Source organism: Balaenoptera borealis (assembly GCF_965194805.1).
Source record: "Balaenoptera borealis genome assembly, chromosome: 12".
In the NCBI taxonomy this organism is placed as follows: domain Eukaryota; kingdom Metazoa; phylum Chordata; class Mammalia; order Artiodactyla; family Balaenopteridae; genus Balaenoptera; species Balaenoptera borealis.
In genome coordinates, this window is record NC_138869.1 from 60,492,886 (window position 1) to 60,515,392 (window position 22,507).

The 22,507-nt window shown below is 36.3% G+C and overlaps 1 protein-coding gene and 1 long non-coding RNA gene across 8 annotated transcripts in view; both read right to left on the bottom strand.

The window, feature by feature from the left end:
* CMC1 (C-X9-C motif containing 1) overlaps nt 1-22,507 on the bottom strand; it is a 73,463-nt gene that overhangs the window by 12,040 nt on the left and 38,916 nt on the right. The window lies entirely within an intron of this gene.
* LOC309608553 lies at nt 9,695-18,575 on the bottom strand. The gene is made up of 2 exons (XR_014232962.1): nt 14,023-18,575; nt 9,695-10,060 (listed from the first exon to the last, which is right to left on the bottom strand). It is a non-coding gene; the product is annotated as an uncharacterized lncRNA (long non-coding RNA).

Below are 22,507 nucleotides of genomic sequence, written 5' to 3' on the forward strand. Positions count from 1 at the left end.
AGCTGGCTTGCTCTCTGCTCTCCACCATGTGAGGACACAAAGGTCTGCAGCCCGGAAGAGGAACCCAACTGTGCTGGCACCCTAATCTAGGACTTCCAGCCTGTAAAGCTGTGAGAAATGAAGTTTTGTTGTTCATGAGTCATCCATTTATGTTATTTTTGTTAGAGCAGCTCAAGCTAAGACAGGCCTCTAGAAACTGAAAAAGGTAAAGAAATGGAGGTTCCCATAGGGCCTCCAGAAGGGAATGCAGCTCTGCCAACATCTTTTCTTTAATATTTTATTTATTTATTTATTTATTTAATTTTATTTTACTTTTTATTTTTTTGGCTGCATCGGGTCTTAGCTGTGGTGTGCGGGCTCTTCATCATGGCGCTCGGGCTTCTCTCTAGTTGTGGCGTGTGGGTTTTCTCTTCTCTAGTTGTGGTACGCAGGCTCCAGGCCGCGTGAGCTCTGCAGTTTGCAGCACATGGGCTCTCTAGTTGAGGCGCATGAGCTCAGTAGTTGTGTGGCGCGGGCTTAGTTGCACCACGGCATGTGGGATCTTAGTTCCCTGACTAGGGATCGAACCTGCGTCCCCTGCATTGGAAGGCGGATTCTTCACCACTGGACAACCAGGTAAGTCCCTCTGCCAACATCTTGATGTTAACCCAGGAAGACCTGTGTCACACTTCTGAACTACAGACTGTAATGTAACAAATCTGTGCTGTTTTAGGTTACTAAATGTTTATAATTTGTTACAGCAGTGATAGTAAACTAATACACTGCCTGTAGTAGAAGAATGAAAACTGACAAAAAGATGATTCCCACGTATTAGATGAATCAGAAGATGAATGCGAAGAACTGAAAGCAGCACTCCAGACTCTGATGACGGTGGTGAAACGGATCTATAAACACAACCACAGACTAGTATCTTCAGATGACAGTATCACAGGTGAACTTTCTCAAAATCAGGACCTGATGAGTAAATAACATACTTTGAAGGACAAAAAGGAAATATGGCATACTCACCCCATCAGTCATTTGACAAGAGGGACGTCTCATGCACGTGGCGTCCTGTAAGAAGAACATGTATATCCCACGTGCTAGGGACACACGGCAGTGTACTCCCCCATCTTTTATGCTGAAGTGTATGTGACCCAAATGCCTAAGGCTGGCTTATAAACAAAGATGACTAGAAGGAAATAGTATTTATGGGACGTATACGTCAAAAAACTAAAAAGTTTTGAAATTATGGAGCAAAAAACATGACTATCCTCTCATCAAAAAAAATCAGTAGCCATCAAAGTTTTCAAAAACGTCGTATTTTATGGATGCAAGCATAAGAAAACCAGGATTGCTGGTGCAGGGGGACTGACTGGAGGTGTGTTGGAATCTGGAGCAATACTGACAAGATAGGTGTGTTCCAGGTCCACAATGAATAGTTAGTTTCATTCAAACACATTGTATATAAAACTTGGAGTTTTATGAATATGAATTTCAAGTATAAAACTTTCATAACAGGGAAACACAGAATAAAAATTGGGACTTGCTATGTTTAATTATTATTAAAATTTCTAAGGTCACTCTCCCTTTGTTCTTCTGCAAATTTTTTTGAATATGATTTTTAAATATAAAAATAAATAAATAAAAGGTATCCACAAATGACTATCTTTTCTGGGACAGTTTGGGTTAAAGAAGGCATGGTCATTATTGTTGAATGCTAAGATGAGGAGTGAAAATCACCTATTGGTTTTTATGTTAACATTTTATGAAATTCTGCTGTCCAGAAATATCTTTGATTCACATAAGGTCAAAGAGAGGATTAGAACAAATAAAAATCATTGCTCCTTATCACTGATGCATTAAACATAGCTTTTATTTCCAACTTTTACTTCCAGGACAGTTATTTCTTTAATCAGGTGTTCATTAAATACAAAATAGGGTCCCTAACTTCAATGTGTTTATAATATAGTGATAGATGCACAAAGCAATTCAATAATACCAAACAGTTGTGTCTTCACTGGGTAAACTTGGGTTTGTAACCCTCTAAACCCTGCACACGTGGCTACCAAGCAAGGTTTGAAATGTGCCTACTCCTAATTTTGGCATTCTGTTGGTGTAAAAGACATACTGGATTATGGGAGCTTAGGATGGAAAAAGTAACATAAACTATCTTGTTCATAGTTTTTATATTGATTGCATGTTAAGTAGATAATATTTATTTACTATATAGATTAAATAAAATATTAAAATTACTTTTACCTTTTAAAATTAATGTCACATTTAAAAAATGAGGCTACTATAAGTTTAAAATTATAAATATAGTTCACGTTATATTTCTATGGTCCAGTAAAACTTCCTGCGATGATGCAAATGTCCTCTGCACTTTCCAATAGCGTAGCCACTAGCCACAGGGGACTACTGAGCACTTGAAATGTGGCTGATGCAACTGAGGAACTGAATTTTTCTTTTTAATTAAGTTAATTAAAGTGACATGTGCACAGTGGCTACCATTTTGAACAAGGCAGCCCTGGACATGTTTAGTTCCCTGTACTTCAGGTGAGTCGCAGACAGGCAGCTGGTGATGAGCCGCTCAGATTCTTTATCTCCATTTACTGGAAGGGAAGTTCAATGGGAATAAAATGTGATTCCGACCAGGAGCCCTTAGTATGTAGCACTTGGAACAGAGATGATCTCTGTTTATGGAGAACAAAGGGCAATAATACATTAATGCTGAGCCGGGTCTATATCTCCATTAGAATAAACTATTTCAGGTGGTCTTTTTTTGTTTTTCCATTTTCCTATGTGATTTCATGATTTTTTCTTGCAAGGTATTTAAAGATGTTCATAGTAATAGCAATAAAATCAAAATAATAATGGCCACTGAAATATACTGAGTATTTATTATACACCAGACACGAGTACTTTATGTTTATTAGCTCACGTGAATTTTTACAAATAACAGATAAGCACTATTATTATCTTCATTTACCAGACAAGGAAACCTGAGCTTTGAGTAGGTGACGTCACACATTTCCAAGACACACAGTGTGACAAGGACTGGCCTGGAGCCAGGCCTCTTTAATTCCTGAAAAATACTTGTAACGACTATGGAATCCCACTTACTCCTTTCCACAATCAGAACACAGGAAAATCCTCCACACCCAGCAGAAATCCCCAGGGTCACAGGAGAGCTGTAAGCCCCACCAGTCACCTCACATGAGGTCACAACTGGGACCGGGAAGTGAGTGGGGATGGCTCAGCCCCTCCAGTCACCACCACAGGGAAAAAAATAAAGCTACAGCTTATGGCTCTGATTTCTTGCTCCTGAGCAATCACCTAAAATAAAATAACATTGGATACCTCACCCTCTGGCTCCACACCTCCTTTTCCAGAATGCCTATAAAAGATATTTAAATATTTAAAATAAAACTTTTAAATATTTAAAACAAAACTTTTAAATATATAAAACATTTAAATATTTCAAATAAAACATATTTAAATATTTAAAATAAGGATTTTACACATTAGAAAGTGGCTTCTCCAAACAGTAGACAATGAAATGCTAAATTCTGTGCTTGGGATTCTAAGTGCTATCAGAATTGGAAAGGTAGACGTTAGCACAGCCTAGTGTGCCCAAGGAAAGCACCAAATCACCCCAACTCCTAAAAAAAACTGCACGTGAGAAAGGCTTTCAGTCTCCCCAGATAGGAAAATCCATGAGTATTATTAACAATGACAGAGGGGGAGGATTTAGAAAGTGACAAAGCAAGAGAAATTAAGTGAATGAGTCTGGTTTACACCACACATTTTTGCTACATGTTCCCTCTTTGCCCGCCCCCCAGCCTCCAAAGTTAGAAGACCTATTCATGAGTACACACCCATCAGAGCGACCAACAAGGAAGCCAGCCCCTTTCTGAACATGGAGCCTTCCGGGCTTCCTTGCCATCCCCTAATAAGAAGCAGGATTACACAGCAGCAGTATCAATGCTGTAAGTAACGCAAGTAACGCAAGCAGTAAACCAGCCTGTTGTACTTTCCCATTCTAGGAGGTGGCTTTACAGACTATTCTGGGGATAAGCATGGGTCAATGGGGACCATTCACCACCACTCATGGAGGGTCCAGGAAAGGACCTTGTTCTAGACTTCTGGGGTGGAAATGGCCAGAGGAGGAAGGACTTAGAAACCGTAAACCCTTCCTCAATTCAGAAAGTCCTTTCTAATCATCTCACTGTGTAAACACTGTGGGGACAGAAAACTCCTTATCTCACAAGGTAGCCAGTTTCATTGGGGTGTGTGTGTGCATGGAGGGGGGTATTTATTGCCTGGAAAACTAGAGTTAAGTCTCTTGCTGCTGCCTTCCCATCAAATACTACAGACAATAGCATTCCTATCGCTTTCTTTTCCTGGCTCAGAGCCAAGGTGAACACTGCTCCCTCTTTGTTGGATGTGGTTTCCAGATTATTGACAAAACCTGCTCACCCTCTTCCTAGTCTGCTGGTTTGTCAAATTTACTGATGTATCTAACACCTTTGCTTTGCTCCAAAAAAGGATTTGAAACAGCTTGGCATTTCCCTTAAGACACAGCATTTGAAAAGACAATAAGTTCTTCATATCCAAACACAGGAGACAACTAAAATATAAAAATTACTATGGCTATGCCTTTCTTTTTTCTTTTTTTTGAATTTTTGAATTTTATTTTTTTTATACAGCAGATTCTTATTAGTTATCCATTTTATACATGTAAGTGTATATATGTCAGTCCCAATCTCCCAATTCATCACACCAGGCTATGTCTTTCTTAATGAAAATAAATACATAACAAAAATCATTTGCAGAGAATCATTAAAAGAATGGCATATCACTAGCCATTCCTCATCCTGTGTTCTCTTAGCTGAGGCAAAAAATACCTTCACATTAGTAAAAAATAGCATTTGGCACCATTCAAAGCCACTTATCAGCTTTCTTTTCATCTAAGTCACACCAACAGCCAGAGTAGAAATACTAAACCACAAAGCACTATCTGGCCACTAAAGAAAGTGCACTATCAGGGATGATCTCCAAGACTCAAAGTGAAAACAGCAAGGACACACACACACACATATGCGTACACATGTGCACCTATACAGACAGATGCTTGTGTAACACGGAACGGCGGGTTGGGGGGAGGATATGAAAGAGACTGGTGGTGGTGGTGGTCTTAGGAGGAAACCTGGGGCCTGGGGGGAGAACTGCAGAAACACGTTCCTACTGTATTTTGGTAGTTTGTCGATGTGTCAACCTTACAAAATGTAATTTAAACAAAAGAAAGAGAAGAAAGTAATACCTTTGGGTAGAGGAGAGGGGAGAAAGGAGCTTTGACTTTGATGCGCAGAGTGAAAGGTCATCTCTTGATTTTTTTCTTAAACAACCCTTTTCCCTTTTCCCGGAATTGCTGCTTAGCGACAACAGGGTGGGGACCCCTCTTTCTCTCAAGAAGAACACCCCGTTCATCACACTCGACGAATACTTCTGCCTGGATGGCTTAATTTCATTAGATGCTAACTGTTCTCAAATACAAATGTGGTCATTCCTTTTTGCAAAATATAGAGCTGCAGAGATCCGACTATTTCCATACCACGAATGACAAGTGAAGCAGTCGTCCAAGGTAAAATGACACCATCAAAAGTCACACTGCTGGTTTTATTTTAATTTAACAGTCACACCAACTGCCAAAATGGAAGAAATCTGACACTGAAAACACGTGCTCCCTTGCTAATAAATCGGTCCCAATTCTCAGTTTTAAAGAGGAAAAAAAGAATAGAAGACATGTGATGCTAAATTTAATTAGGCATTTAATAAGTGTAGTATCCCTAGTTAACAAGGCAAATCCATCCTTTCCGTTCTGGCTGCAGTTTATTTAAAGACTTTACAATTTTACTACTTAAGGGCGAGTCCTATGGAGGTGTTATCTCACCATTTATATTTTCACAACACTTATGATATTGCTATCACACTCTTAAAATAAATAAAAAGCCCATGCCATGTCGTAGACCAATATAATGCTACATACTCTATTTTTATTTCTGGAAATAAACATTAAAATTTTTCTGTATTGCTCACTTGATTCTTGCAATGTTGAATATTTAAAAAAAAAAAAAGAGTAAAGCTAAGATTTTTTTTTTTAAGTCCCAGGTATTACTTGAAAAGCAGAGGTTTTATCACTTGGTTTTTTAAATTAGGTACTATAAAATATATAATTAGAAAATTCTGACAACAATAGCATTTTATGACAAAATTATTATGCTTTTAATTTTCTATTAAATTGTGATTTATTAGCTTGCTACTTTAAACATTAGACTGGGTACAGAATGAATTTAGTGGTGCATTTAATGAGACAAGCAGGTAGAGGATGAACATGGAAAGATGATTTAACATGGTGGTGCATGAGCTATTTGATAATTCTAACATAGTACAAAAGAAAGCTTCTCTCTAGATTGACCATGGTTCGCTTAACATCACTGAATATCTAATACCTCCAACTCAATTAATTCTCACCTGATTAAGATCAGACTGATATTCAAACTAAATCATCCCTCCAGTCAAGTAGAAATCAATATTTCTGATTTTACTTTTAAATTACAATAGAAATAAAATGTGCACGTCTTCAATATGCCAAGAGTAGCTTTTCTATTCTAGTCTACCACGGCATGGATGACACAGTTGATTAAAGAATTATTCTAATTTGAGCACCAATATGTAGTCAGAATCTGATTAATCTGAACACAGAGATGGAATAAAGTAATTAAATATATCTTATACAGGGCAAATAGAAAATTGACATAAAGTAAACTTGACTTCTTTAAAACAAACTTCACTATTTATCATCTCAAATAGTTAGGAATGTGCTTTTATTACGGACTGATTGCTCTCGGAGGGGAGTCTTGTTTCGGGCACAGATATTTACAAGGTGGGCAAAGAAAAGAAACAGTTCTTTTCAGGTCATCCTCTTTCCATGACAGCGACCTCCAAAAAGCATGCACACACCTAAAAACAACCAGATCACTTTTATGACTTTTCTAGAAAAAGCAGGATGTACTGAGCAGGGTAAAAATGAGTGAATCCTAAAATGACAAAAGGCTGACACATCTGTAACTTACACAACTAAAGAGAACACAAGATAGATCCTCCTCCCCTTTCACTCTTGAACACTCTTCAAATCCAAGACGGGAGAAGAGGAAAGCCCATTTGTTGGGTCAACTGAACAGAAAGTATTGTTTTGTTTGTTAGCAAACTCAACAATTCAGATGAAAACGACAGAAAAATTGCAAATTTTAGACAATACATTTAAGAAAGCAAAATCACAGCTAAATGTACTATTTATTAGAACTGAAAATAATATGATTTAGAGTACTTAAGGCATGTCAAACACTGCTCATTATATACATTATGTTATATATAATATGTAAAATATTTTATTAGAAAGATTTTATATAAAATATATGAAGTATATATTTATTATCTATTATATTTAAACCTCATAAAACAGGTTATTACTACGTACTAAATAATTCATAGGTATTACTTACCTTAGGTGTACCTTTTCTCGTGTCTTAGATACCATGTCATAGGAAAGAATTTGAGGAACCAAAGAACTATGTAAATTAACCTGGAAATTTATATTTCCAAAATTCATATCCCATGAGAAACAGCCAAACAAGTTACTTATAGACCCTAACTAGGGGCATGAAAACCAAAATCTGTTAAGATATGACACTCTCCAAAGACCTGTAGAATTTGAGGCTGCGGCTGCCTGTGCTGCATGGAAGGTGGACCATCTGCATGTCAGACACAAAAGAATATTCTTGACTTTCATGAAAGACTCTGTCCTATTTTTCTTGAACCACACAGACATCTCAGTTGGATTTTCTTACAACTGAAGCGTATTTTCAGAGAAATATTTTTCTAATATAAACATTATATACATATAATGTATTATATATGTATAATATCAAACAGTATATTTATAATATATTTCATATGTATATAAAATCACAGTGCAAGCACAAAGACTACTAAACCAGCGTACATGCCCCACGTTTAAAGGGGCAGCTGTTGCTTTATTCCAGATACTGTCTGCCTTGCAGGAATGGCAACAGCATCCCAGATCTGAGGATTCATGTTTTTTTAAAGCTAGAATTTTTGTTTTATGTAAAATCTCACAATTTTAAGTAGCTCAGTTAACTTTGTTTTCTAAGACACCATGCACAGGAAACACAAAATACAAAACACGTATGTCTGCATAGTGGCTCCTGGTGAAGGCTGATGGTCTGTGTCACCAGCTTGAAAGACTCTTACGAACACTTCAACTCCAGAGTAAATACGCACACGTGGTAATCCCCTCAAATCCTACCATCACTCATTCAACAACCACTAAAGCAGAAGTCTCCTACTAATGCTAAATAGCATCGCAGCCCTAGAAACAGAGGAATTAACTAACTCCCCCACCTCCTATTCTACAGACCTCAGCCTTTCTACGGTCCCGCAAGGCCATGATGGATGGAGAACATTCCTTTTGGGAACCAACAACAGGGCATCGAAATGGGCCCTTCACTGAAAGTCTACATCCCCTCCAAGCCTGGGCTGGAGGGATTCCGTGTGGGTTGCTGAACCTCTCTGACTGTGAGCTCCAAGAAGCACCTGAGCTAAGAAGGGTGCTTCATTTGGACGGACACTACTTTATAAAATAAATATGGGGATTCTTTTCGTCCTCTATTATATTACCAGACATTTAGTAAGCTAACAAGTAGTTTGTTTGCTGTCCTCCAGAAGTTTCCAATGGAGCAGCAGAGCAATGACATGTAAAACTAAATAGCAATTATGGAAAAATACAACAAACATCACATGGCAGTGGTGATCGCCCAGGAGGGCAAGTGCACTGACTATAATAAGAGTCTGAAGGGCTGAGGGAGCCCTCACCACGACTACAGAGAGGAAGCAGGAAATTTAAAGGGCTGTCTCCACGTTTGCAAAGATGGATGGAAGAGTCCCAAGAAATGCAGAACTACAATCTTTACCTTTCTTCTCCTACTAAATAGTCTATTAAACAGTCTGTGAGTACAAATGATGAAATGAATAATTATTTTAAATATTTCTAATAATTTTACATTGTCAGAATCCAATATAATAGCTGTTCATTATATTCATGCATTATGGCAAAATCTAACAGGTCAAATACATGGGGCTTGGTCTTAAGAAGCTACTTTACATAAGATACTGCTAAATAAGACTTTTACTTTTGGTCTATATCTTATTAGTAACTTTCATTAAAATAATAAAAATAAACAGTAAAAATTAAAGTAAAATATAAAATATTCGAAGTATAAAAATAAAAAAGGATTTGGTAATTTTCTGTCATAGGAACAGAAGAAAGTAGAGAAAGTGGCTGTCACAGAGTTGTATTCGTTAAATTCCACAAAGAATATTTTTAATTTTAAAATAGAATGTCAACAGGGTTGATTGAAATAAAGAGAAATAAATTAATGCTAAATAATTACTAAGGAAGCAGGGTTGATTGAAATAAAGAGAAATAAATTAATGCTAAATAATTACTAAGGAAGTTTTGTTTATGGAAATGAATAATTCAGTGTTTTGCAAAGTAAATTCAAACAGCAGCTGCTTTGCTGACATTAAGCTAAAAAGAGCTTTCGCAAAATGTACAAACTTTAAAACCAGAGAATCATCATATTTTTTAATGTCAAATAGAAAGAGTTATTTCCTGGGTCTTCTGGTTTTAGTGTAAAATATTACACGGTTACAATGGTAATCGACCAACCATTTAAGGAGTTTCCCCATTACATTTTTCGTGGGGCATATCTGTCACATTCTAGTTAACTGAATATATGCATAACTCCTGGCCTGTTGAGTCTTGGGACAGCTGGGGGAGATAGGAATTCAGATTTCTAACAGTCTGTTCCTAACCCACTTGGTCCTGGATTCTATTCAGATCTCAAAATGAATCTATCATTGCTTTTCACTCCACTGCAGTTTCATTTCTGTCTCCGAACTACTGGCTCCGTTTATGGGGAAGGAACTCTTCCTCCTTCAAAAAGAAATGAACCCAAATGTAAAAAAACAAACACACTTGAGAGGAACTGCACATATTACAAATTAGGTTCATTTTTACTAAATAATTTATCCATGGTTTTTTAAGAATCAGTTTCTCAAAACAGCAGGTAATATAGAAACATGAAAAATACTCTTAAGGACCAATTTGAAATAAAAACAAAACACTTCCAAACTGTCACGTAAGACAAAGGGAAAACCAGGTTCTACTTACATGAAAATTTTTTAGGCTTATCTATTGCCTAACGCAAACTGAAGTCTGTATCCCTTTAGTGGATCATGAAAATTTAGCAGACTGCAAACAACATTTGTTTTTAAAAATGAAAGAGAAGAGGAAATAATGTATACCGTGCATTTCGTCTATATAAACACATACATAAACACAAAAGTGCATACGTATGTATACACTGGGTTGTACTTTAAAATGTATTTCTTACCATCAGCCGGGTGAAAAAATATTTTGAAAGCCACTGGCCACGCTAATTCTTATCCTCTACAACAGTAGAAAAAGAACTCAGAACTTTAACCTTTAAAAAGGTTAAAGACCTTTTAAAAAAAAAAAAAATCACTAACTTTACATTTATTTTACCCAATTTTTTTTAAGATGTGGACAACAATATTTTATTTCAGCTTATGAATACGTAGAATTATTTTACCCAATCAAAATGAGATCTTAAAAACAAATTATCCTCTTCCCTTAGTTGAAATCCACACAGTTCCAATTTAATCATATGTACAAAATATAAAAGGTCTTAGGGAAAAAATGAACACAGATTTTACAGGACTCAAAACAGGGTTTTGAGTTAAGAAAAAGAATACTTTGAAAAGGTGTATGTTTTGTTTTAAAGCCTTGTTGTAATGCCTTACATTAGAAACCTAAGACTAAAGCAAATTTCTGCTAAAAGCTGGGTATCTTGCTGGATATGTCACAACCATCTACCTCAGACCTAAGGCGTCCAAGTTCACTGCTTCTGGCAAATCATTTGAAACCAAACTTTCATAGGTGTCATCAGGCTTCTCTTCAGGGGCCTCTTCAATCACCAATTCCTGCTAATGTCTCCTCTGATTAAAGGTGAAATTTCTGGGCTTCCCTGGTGGTGCAGTGGTTGAGAATCTGCCTGCCAATTCAGGGGACACGGGTTCGAGCCCTGGTCTGGGAAGATCCCACATGCCGCGGAGCAACTAGGCCCGTGAGCCACAATTACTGAGCCTGCGCGTCTGGAGCCTGTGCTCCGCAACAAGAGAGGCTGCGATAGTGAGAGGCCCCCACTTGCCACAACTAGAGAAAGCCCTCGCACAGAAACGAAGACCCAACACAGCCATAAATAAATAAATAAATAATTTTCAAAAAACAAAACATCTACAGTTAAGGAAATCTTGTAAAAAAAAAAGGTGAAATTTCTCAGGAATAAATACAAATTCCTGCATTTACATTTTAAAACATTCAAATTTTAGAAGAGAATGACAGATAAAGTCAATGTGATCCCATGATATGAAAAACGACAGGACACCTGGACCACTCGTATTAATATCAGTGTCACAATCGCAGTGGCAGCTCACAGCCTCTCTGTGCTCTTCTCTGGGGACCACACATTGAGATGGATCTGGACAAATGAGCATGTTCCTAGAGAAAGGGATCAGAAGACTGGGAGGTCTAAAAACCGCGGGGGTACACATGCCATGTTATGAACTGGCCACATCTTGGAAACCGACCCAGGGTATGTATGGGAAACTGGAAATACTTAAATTTAGCCAGAGCCGAAGCTCAAGAAAAAAAGCAAGACTGTGACTAGTAGAGCAGGCTTAAGTAACATCCGGGAAGACCTTAAATGTAAGAGTTTAGACTGGACCCTACAGGCAGTGGAGAATGACATGGACCAAACCGTACACTTCAGCAAGCTCTACCCAGCAGCAACACTTAGGGTAAAGTTGGGGAAGGAAAGGAAATTTTCTAGATAGAGAAATCTAGTCTATACGCTAAGAAAACAATTCAGGCAATAGATACTGAGGATAGTTCTGGCTACAAATTGCAGGATATTTCAAGCTCATAAACCCTTCCTCAAAAAAAGTAAACAAAAGTAGTTTAAAAAAAGGAAACATTGGCTAGCTTCCACAATAAAGAAAAAAGGTATAGCTATGGTCTTATACCATAATTTAAAAAGGAATAGTTGAGAAAGAAAGAAAAGACTCTGGCAAGGCTCAGCCCAGCTTCCACCCCAACTCTACCCCCAGAACACACTGGGCAGAGAAAATGAGCTAAGAAAGTCCTGAGAATTCACACTACTAGCACCTCTCATCCTTGAGAGAAGCAGACTAAGGGTATAAACGGGAATCCTAGAGAAAAGGAAAAAAACAAAACAAAACCTCTAGAATAAAAGCCTTCAGCCCCTCAGAGGACCCAGCAGGGGAAGAAGAACCCCCAGGGCTGCCATTCCCCAGGCTCCCCACTTAACAGAGATGGGCACCCAGAGGCAACCCCACAGGAAAGAGGACACAGCCCCAAGGGTTATTTAACAGAAACACTGCACTGGCCTGCGAGCCCCTTCTCCCCTCCCTCCAGGCTCCCACGAGGGACGAGAAACATCAGAAAAAGGTGGCAGGAGTGTTACAGAGAATTAACCCACAACTTCTCAGAGAAACAGCAGGGCAACTCTGCAAACACACCCTAAGGAAAAGAAGATTCATCTCAGATGTCACACTACGTAAGAACTTCGTAAAACATAAATTCAAGAAAGCTAGACTTCAAGGAATGGCTGATAAAATAGAATGAGATGAAAGAGATAAAAATATAAACTGAAGACCAAAACAAACCCATAATAGTGGTAATAAATAATAGGGAATAGAGTAGACACAGCTAAAATTCAAGTGAGAGATTTTACAAGAATGACTTAGGATAATCATCATAAATACAGAGGAAAATTTAAAAAGGTCATGCAAAGGTAGAGAAAACCAAGGCGTGGTAGGCAATTACTGTAGGCAGCTTCTAAGGTGGCCTAGAAAGATCCCAGCCTCCTGGCACCCACGCCCTGTTTGAGTCCTGACCCATAGAAACTGAGAGATGATAAATGTGTGCTGTTTGGGGCCACTGAGTTTGGCGTAATCTGTGATACAGCAAATAACATCAAGTGTTAATCCCATGTCAAAGTTCCAAGGATGACTGGCATCTTAGAGGTAGAGAATTCAAAAAAGGAAAAGAAAAAAAGATATTTTAAATGACAATTTAAGAAAAGTTCTCTGACATGAAGAATTGAATCTAACAAGCAAAAGGACACAGTATATTCCAGAAAGAACTGATACAGAGCAATAAACACCCAAGATGCCAAACTCAGGGATAAAGAAAGAATTTTTCTACTATCCAAACACAAAAAATCAAATCATCTATGGCAAGATGGTTGCAAGGTGGGGCGGGGACCAAAGTCAGGCTGGCCTCTGACTTCTCAGAGCAACATCCAATGTCATAAAACATGAATGCAGCATGTACAAAGTTCTGAGGGGAAAAACATGACCCAACAATTTTACACCCACCCTACATGTCACACACGTATAAGGCAACAAGTAGTCATTTCCAAACATGATAGTAAGGATTCTAGAACCGAAAGATTCTTCTTAAATAAACTATGTGACAATGAAATCCAGCCCATCAAGCAATGGATCAAAACAAAGAAATACAACGAGGAGAAGATGTGGTGAGCACTGAATTCATAGTTATAGAAAAGAAGTATTATAAATTGAGACCATGTAAAAATACAACTTACAAAAACCGGGACCCTAAAAGTCAGGATGTGGAGGGAGTATAATAATATTTTCAATACTGTTCATAATTAGAATATGAAATTTAAAAAACACAATGACAAGTTTATTAATGGTTTTTATATAATCTTTTCTTAATATCTGACGCAAATTTGGAAGTAATACATTTTTTAATCCAGAAAATTTTACCTGAACTTCAGCAAATCTTTCAGTTTAGTTTTCTTTTGCTAAATTCAACTTCTAAAAATCATGTATTTTCTGTAATTCCTTCCATATATGTTCACAGAGAGATACCTGTATTTGTGAATGTTGACATTTAGGGTTATTTTGTGGAAGAGGTTTCATACTTTCTATATTCCTTACATTATATAAATTGAGAATTTATAATTTTTATTAAAAGAATAATGTTTTCTAAAAAACTAACAATCAGATGCAGGAGGAGGTAAATAATAAAAGTCTGAACTGGGGCAGAGCTATTGAAAACGGAAAGTCTCATATACTGTTGGAAAGATTCCTGAACTGGGACTAGTTAACCTCAAAAGCTCCATCTAATGCTAAGTTTCTAAGATCACAGAATTTCCCTAAATAAAAAGCTTTGCTACATGGAAATCCCTGTTTTCTATTATATTAGGTCTAGACTTTTTTGCTAGGCTTTCAAGGAGCACCAAAACAGGGTCCTAAGCTAGTCTTATAATTAGGCTAATCTCTGGTCACTGTCTCAAAAAATGCTGCATTGTATTCAGCTTTCATGTTTTAACACCTATTCCGGATACCTTCTAAATAGGTTATTTAGATGTTACCCGTTTATAGGCTATTTCTTCCCTAATAGTTAATAAGATAAACAAATGGAGTTTAGAAAGAAAGAAAAAAAAAAAGCTATCTAAATCTAACCTAGCTTAAAAGTCTATTTGTTGCATAAAATTCTTCCGAAATTTTTGGAATTTGACTAAAATTTTCTTTCAGAATTCCTAGAGCATTCATACTTTCCCATATAAAAACTTAACACTAAATTAATGTTGCTTTGTAAATTATATTAGTTAACTAAAAAAAAAACACTTAAGCTAAAAGAATATAAAAATTAAGAATATTAGGTTAAATATAATCTGTTAAAAATTTTTTTAAGAAATATTTTTAAATTATTTAATTTAAAAATTTTTAAATAAATCTGATTCAAATAAATCTGATTTAAAAGTATGTTCTTAAACCTTTGATATTTCATATTAGGATTTAAAAAGATAATTTTATGTATTTATATGGAATGCTATAGTTTACAAATTGTTTTAATGCTCATTTTAAAATTTACTTCCAAAAATAATTTTACAATGATAATTATCCACAAAACCGCTGAGTACATTCAAAAACTAGAAACTTTAAAAATCAAAGGTATTTTTAAAAAAACTATGTGGCAGTAAGAAACAATTTCATGAAACTTCATAGATTTATCACAGAAACATATTTACCATAATCCTCTTTAACAACAAAAACTACATCTGCACATAAGCAGCTAAAGCTCTCATATTTGTTTTTCTCTCAACCATGACTAAAATGTTTGTATTCTTTGTTTTAATATTCCAACATATTCGAATGGCAGCTGTAGTTCTGGATTTCCCCCTTAATAGTAATTATAAAATCTAAAATTATTTTTAACTGGCTCCTTGAATAAGACCTAAAACTTTGTTAATAAACACTTAATTCATTTACAGTAATGAGAAAGAGCAGGGTAAGTCAATGTAAAGATGTATACAGTTTAACTATATTCTTAAGAACAGGATTTCCATATATTTCTACCACAAGATGGAGATAAAGTAGATATATTTACGTATTTCAAAAATATATAATTTTTATTACAGCATTTGATATCACTTAGCTTGTAATAAAGGCTGATCTTTAAGATAAATAGAAAGGTAAAAGTATTTCATGTGTGATCCGTTTCAATTACAGTTATTCCCAAAATATTCTTTTGATTAAAGAGAAGAAAATATAAAGGCATATAATGTTTATACATTTCAGTTCATTTTACACAGGTAACTACCAGTATTAAGATGTTTTAAAAAATACACTGAAGAAGATGATTCATATATCTATACCGCTGTTGTCCCATAAAACTTTCTGCAGTGGTGGTGATGATGATTAGTGTCTGGATTATACAATATGGCAGCCACAGTCCACATGTGGCTAGTGAGCATGTGAAGTGTGGGTAGTGTCACTAAGAAAAATGAAGTAGCTCCTGTGACTAGTGACTACTAAACTGGATGGCACAAATCTACAGCACAGCCAATTTAATATTTTAATATATATCAAAATCCAATGAGTTTTCAGGTATTAAAATAATTAACAGATAAAACCTGAACTTTAAAAATAATTACAAATTAATGATAAAAAATAGGTTCTGACAGTTAGTAATCAAGGTTTTTCCATAACCATGAGAAAAAGAATGGAAAATCTCAATATAACTACAGAGGTGAAAAATATATATTTAAAGGAGTAAAGTTTTATAGCACCCTTCAAAGGGAATCAAAGAGCATTATTAAAACATACATGCACACACACACACAGTACACACTAACATGTTAGAAATATATCAATAACCATGTGAATTCTTATATTTGATATACAAATGTGCTGAAATATACAAAACATTTAAATATCTACACACAAAATAAATTCCATATTTACCATTTACTCAAGTCCAAGTTCAGTTAACATTTTCAATAATGGAAAAAAAAAATTGCTCCCGCTTTCTAAACAGTAAAGAGCCTAACTCTACAATTACACCGTAGAGCACTTTGTGCCAGAGACAGAGTCCAAAGAGAACTGGACCTCAAGCAATGTAAAGCTAGGCACCCTTTAGGCTGGAGACCCAGTCCACAAAGATGCCACTCAAATCTCATTATCACATCCTGAGAGAATGAAGATTCACAATTAAACCACTTCACTGGGGTCTGCACTGGGTCTGGGCAGAAGAGGGAAGGCAGCTGACCTAAAAGTGCTTAAGAGGTGACACTGAGGAGGCAAAGGAGCATCAGAAAAGAATTCGTGGATCAATCACCAAATAATTCTTGAAAATACGTTGATGGTTGGATTAGTCTGGCACACATGCTCTGACTTTAAAAGCAAACCAAAAAATCCCAAAAAGGATGTTTGATTAAACTGCCTGTAGGTTACAAAACCGGGACATTCTCCTTTTCACTAGCGAAGTCAGCTTGCTCTGACTAGTCACACGACACAGAAAATGAACAGACTCCCCATTCAGCAGACGGACCCCTCCCCCAAAGATCTCATTACTTATTTCAAAATGTGTTGTGTTAAAACTGAACCCCTAGAAGGCAACTCAGCTTCAATTTTTACTCCATAGTATACGTCAGTTCCTAACCAGTTTACAGATGCCATGACCTTGGAACTTTTCCTTTAAAACGAAAGGGAAATAGAAGAAAACTGCGATATTCCATCCACTACTGAAAAATATCATTATGGAATGTATTCTTTAACAGTGATAATTTAAAGATGAAGAATATGGTATATTTTTATTAGACATATTCCCGAATAAACCCCATCATAAATGAATATTTGAATATTAACACTCTCAGTAGGAACCATGTAGCAGATAGGAAAGACATACTTAACAAGTCTATTTAATATGAATGCTTTGCATAACTTTACATTCATTAAATGGCACGTTAAAATGTGTAGGGAAAAAGGTGAAGAATCCAATCTCAACAATAATTAACCCTATAAATTACCCACTATAACCCACTACTCACAGGAAAACCAACGTTCCTTCAAGGTCAAAAACATGAAGAGGTTTCCCCGCTGCCCATCTAAACTGACTCTGCATTGTGAGGCAGAAGTGTTTATATTCAAATAGACCCACTCAAAACACTGACATAGCAAAAAATGAGTCATTGTATCAATGTGAAAAGAATATTACCTACCAAGGACACTAACCTATACAACTCAACAATGGTATACTGGACTCAGCCTCTTTTTAGTGAAACTCAGAAACTGGGCATATACGAGTCTAATATACATATATGACCAGAGTTAACAGAATGAACTGAGAATTTCCCTGGACGAAATACAGGATTACAATAATAACGTAATAACTTGATAAGTCATATATGTGTTTTTTAATACAAATAAGATTTTTAAAGGACCAACTCTCATGCTTGTATATATACCTTATACTTATACTCGCTAACTAGAAAAAATTTTTAACTCAATTTGTAGACAGTTTTTTTTTTTAAAATTTTTACTGGAGTATAATTGCTTTACAATGGTGTGTTAGTTTCTGCTTTATACCAAAGTGAATCAGTTATACATATATCCCCATATCTCCTCCCTCTTTCGTCTCCCTCCCACCCTCTCTATCCAACCCTTCTACCTGGTCACAAAGCACCAAGCTGATCTCCCTGTGCTATGTGACTGCTTCCCACTAGCTATCTATTTTACATTTGGTAGTGTATATATGTCCATATATACACTACCACTCTCTCACTTTGTCCCAGCTTACCCTTCCCCCTCCCCATGTCCTCAAGTCCATTCTCTAGTAGGTTTGCGTCTTTATTCCCGTCTTGCCTGTGGGTTCTTCATGACCTTTTTCTTTTTAGATGCCATATATATGTGTTAGCATACGGTATTTGTTTTTCTCTCTCTGACTTATTTCACTCTGTATGACAGACTCTAGGTCCATCCACCTCACTACAAATAACTCAATTTCATTTCTTTTTATGGCTAAGTAATATTCCATTGGGGCTCCCCTGGTGGCGCAGTGGTTGAGCGTCAGCTTGCCAATGCAGGGCACGTGGGTTCGAGCCCTGCTCTGGGAAGATCCCACATGCCGCGAAGCGGCTAGATCCGTGAGCCACAACTACTGAGCTCTGCGCGTCTGGAGCCTGTGCTCCGCAACAACAGAGGCCGCGATAGAGGCCCGCGCAACGCGATGAAGAGCGGCCCCCGCTTGCTGCAACTAGAGAAAGCCCTTGCATAGAAACGAAGACCCAACACAGCTAAAAATAAATAAATAATAAAAATAAAGGAATTCCTTTAAAAAAAAAAAAAAAAAAAAAAAAAAAAAAAAAAAAAAAATATTCCATTATATATATGTGCCACATCTTCTTTATCTATTCATCTGCCGACAGGACACTTAGGTTGCTTCCATGTCCTGGCTATTGTATATAGAGCTGCAATGAACATTGTGGTACATGACTCTTTTTGAATTACGGTTTTCTCAGGGTATATGCACAGTAGTGGGATTGCTGGGTCGTATGGTAGTTCTATTTTTAGTTTTTTAAGGAACCTCCATACTGTTCTCCATAGTGGTTGTATCAATTTAAATTCCCACCAACAGTACAAGAGGGTTCCCTTATTTCCACACCTTCTCCAGCATTTATTGTTTGTAGATTTTTTTTTCTTTTGTTTGTAGATTTTTTGATGATGCCCATCTAACAGGTGTGAGGTGATATCGCATTGTAGTTTTGATTTGCATTTCTCTAATGATTAATGATGTTGAGCATCATTTCATGTGTTTGTTGGCAATCTGTATATATTCTTTGGAGAGATATCTATTTAGATCTTCTGCCCATTTTGGAATGGGTTGTTTGTTTTTTTGATATTGAGCTGCATGAGCTGCTTGTAAATTCTGGAGATTAATCCTTTGTCAGTTGCTTCATTTGCAAATATTTTCTCCCATTCTGAGGGTTGTCTTTTCATCTTGTTTATGGTTGCCTTTGCTGTGCAAAAGCTTTTAAGTTTCATTAGGTCCCATTTGTTTTTGTTTTTATTTCCATTTCTCTAGGAGCTGGGTCAAAAAGGATTTTGCTGTGATTTACGTCAGAGTGCTCTGCCTATGTTTTCCTCTAAGAGTTTGATAGTGTCTGGCCTTACATTTAGGTCTTTAACCCATTTTGAATTTATTTCATTTTAGTTCATTCTTTTACATGTAGCTGTCCAGTTTTCCCAGCACCACTTATTGAGGAGGCTGTCTTTTCTCCATTGTATATTCTTGCCTCCTTTATCAAAGATAAGGTGACCATATGGGCGTGGGTTTATCTCTGGGCTTTCTATCCTGTTCCACTGATCTATATTTCTGTTTTTGTGTCAGTACCATACTGTCTGGATTACTGTAGCTTTGTAGTATACTCTGAAGGCAGGGAGCCTGATTCCTCCAGCTCCGTTTTTCTTTCTCAAGATTGCTTTGGCTATTCAGGGTCTTTTGTGTTTCCATACAAATTGTGAAATTTTTTGTTCTAGTTCTGTGAAAAATGCCCGTGGTAGTTTGATAGGGATTGCATTGAATCTGTAGATTGCTTTGGGTAGTGATTTTCACAATGTTGATTCTTCCAATCCAAGAACATGGTATAACTCTCCATCTATTTGTATCATCTTTAATTTCTTTCATCAGTGTCTTATAATTTTCTGCATACAGGTCTTTTGTCTCCTTAGGTAGGTTTATACCTAGGTATTTTATTCTTTTTGTTGCAATGGTAAATGGGAGTGTTTTCTTAATTTCACTTTCAGACTTTTCATCATTAGTGTATAGGAATGCAAGAGATTTCTGTACATTAATTTTGTATCCTGCTACTTTACCAAGTTCATTGATTATCTCTAGTAGTTTTCTGGTAGCATCTTTGGATTCTCTATGTATACTATCATATCATCTGCAAACAGTGACAGCTTTACTTCTTCCTTTCCAATTTGGATTCCTTTTATTTCTTTTTCTTCTCTGATTGTTGTGGCTAACACTTCCAAAACTATGTTAAATAATAGGGGTGAGAGTGGGCAACCTTGTCTTGTTCCTGATCTTAGTGGAAATGGTTTCAGTTTTTCACCATTGAGGATGATGTTGGCTGTGGATTTGTCATATATGACCTTTATTAGGGTGAGGTAAGTCCCCTCTATGCCTACTTTCTGGAGGGTTTTTATCATAAATGGGTGTTGAATTTTGTTGAAAGCTTTCTCTGCATCTATTGAGATGATCATATGGTTTTTTCTCCTTCCATTTGTTAATATGGTGTATCACATTGATTGATTTGCATATATTGAAGAATCCTTGCATTCCTGGGATAAACCCCACTTGATTGTGGTGTATGATCGTTTTAATGTGTTGTTGGATTCTGTTTGCTAGTATTTTGTTGAGGATTTTTGCATCTGTGTTCATCAGTGATATTGGCCTGTAGTTTTCTTTTTTTTGTGACATCTTTGTCTGCTTTTGGTATTAAGGTGATGGTGGCCTTGTAGAATGAAATTAGGAGTGTTCCTCCCTCTGCTATATTTTGGAAGAGTCTGAGAAGTATACATGTTAGCTCTTCTCTAAATGTTTGATAGAATTCACCTGGGAAGCCTCTGGTCCTGGGCTTGTTTGTTGGAAGATTTTTAATCACAGTTTCAATTTCAGTGCTTGTGATTGATCTGTTCATATTTTCTATTTCTTCCTGGTTCAATCTTGGAAGGTTGTGTTTTTCTAAGAATTTGTCCATTTCTTCCAGGTTGTCCATTTTATTGGCACAGAGTTGCTTGTAGTAATCTCTCATGATCCTTTGTATTTCTGCAGTGTCAGTTGTTACTTCTCCTTTTTCATTTCTAAATCTATTGGTTTGAGTCTTCTCCCCTTTTTTCTTGATGAGTCTGGCTAATGGTTTATCAATTTTGTTTATCTTCTCAAAGAACCAGCTTTTAGTTTCATTGATCTTTGCTACTGTTTCCTTCATTTCTTTTTCATTTATTTCTGATTTGATCTTTATGATTTCTTTCCCCCTGCTAACTTTGGGGTTTTTTTGTTCTTCTTTCTCTAATTTCTTTAGGTGTAAGGTTAGATTGTTTATTTGAGATGTTTCTTGTTTCGTAAGGTAGGACTGTATTGCTATAAACTTCCCTCTTAGAACTGCTTTTGCTGCATCCCATGGTTTTGGGTCGTCGTGTTTTCACTGTCATTTGTTTTTAGGTATTTTTGATTTCGTCTTTGATTTCTTCAGTGATCTCTTGGTTATTAAGTAGTGTACTGTTTAGCCTCCATGTGTTTGTTTTTTTTTTACAGATTTTTTCCTGTAATTGTTATCTAGTCTCATAGCATTGTGGTCAGAAAAGATCCTTGATACGATTTCAATTTTCTTAAAATTTACCAAAGCTTAATTTGTGACCCAAGATATGATCTATCCTGAAGAATATTCCATGAGCACTTGAGAATAGTGTATTCTGTTGTTTTTGGATGGTGTGTCCTATAAATATCAAGTCCATCTTGTTTAATGTATCATTTAAAGCTTGTGTTTCCTTATTTAACTTCATTTTGGATGATGTGTCCATTGGTGAAAGTGGGGTGTTAAAGTCCCCTACTATGATTGTGTTACTGTCAATTTCCCCTTTTATGGCTATTAAAATTTGCCTTATGTATTGAGGTGCTCCTATGTTGGGTGCATAAATATTTACAATTGTTATATCTTCTTCTTGGATCGATCCCTTGATCATTATGTAGTGTCCTTCTTTGTCTCTTGTAATAGTCTTTGTTTTAAAGTATACTTTGTCTGATATGAGAATTGCTACTCCAGCTTTCTTTTAATTTCCATTTGCACGGAATATCTTTTTCCATCCCCTCACTTTCAGTCTGTACGTGTTCCTAGATCTGAAGTGGGTCTCTTGTAGACAGCATATATACGGGTCTTGTTTTTCTATCCATTCAGCC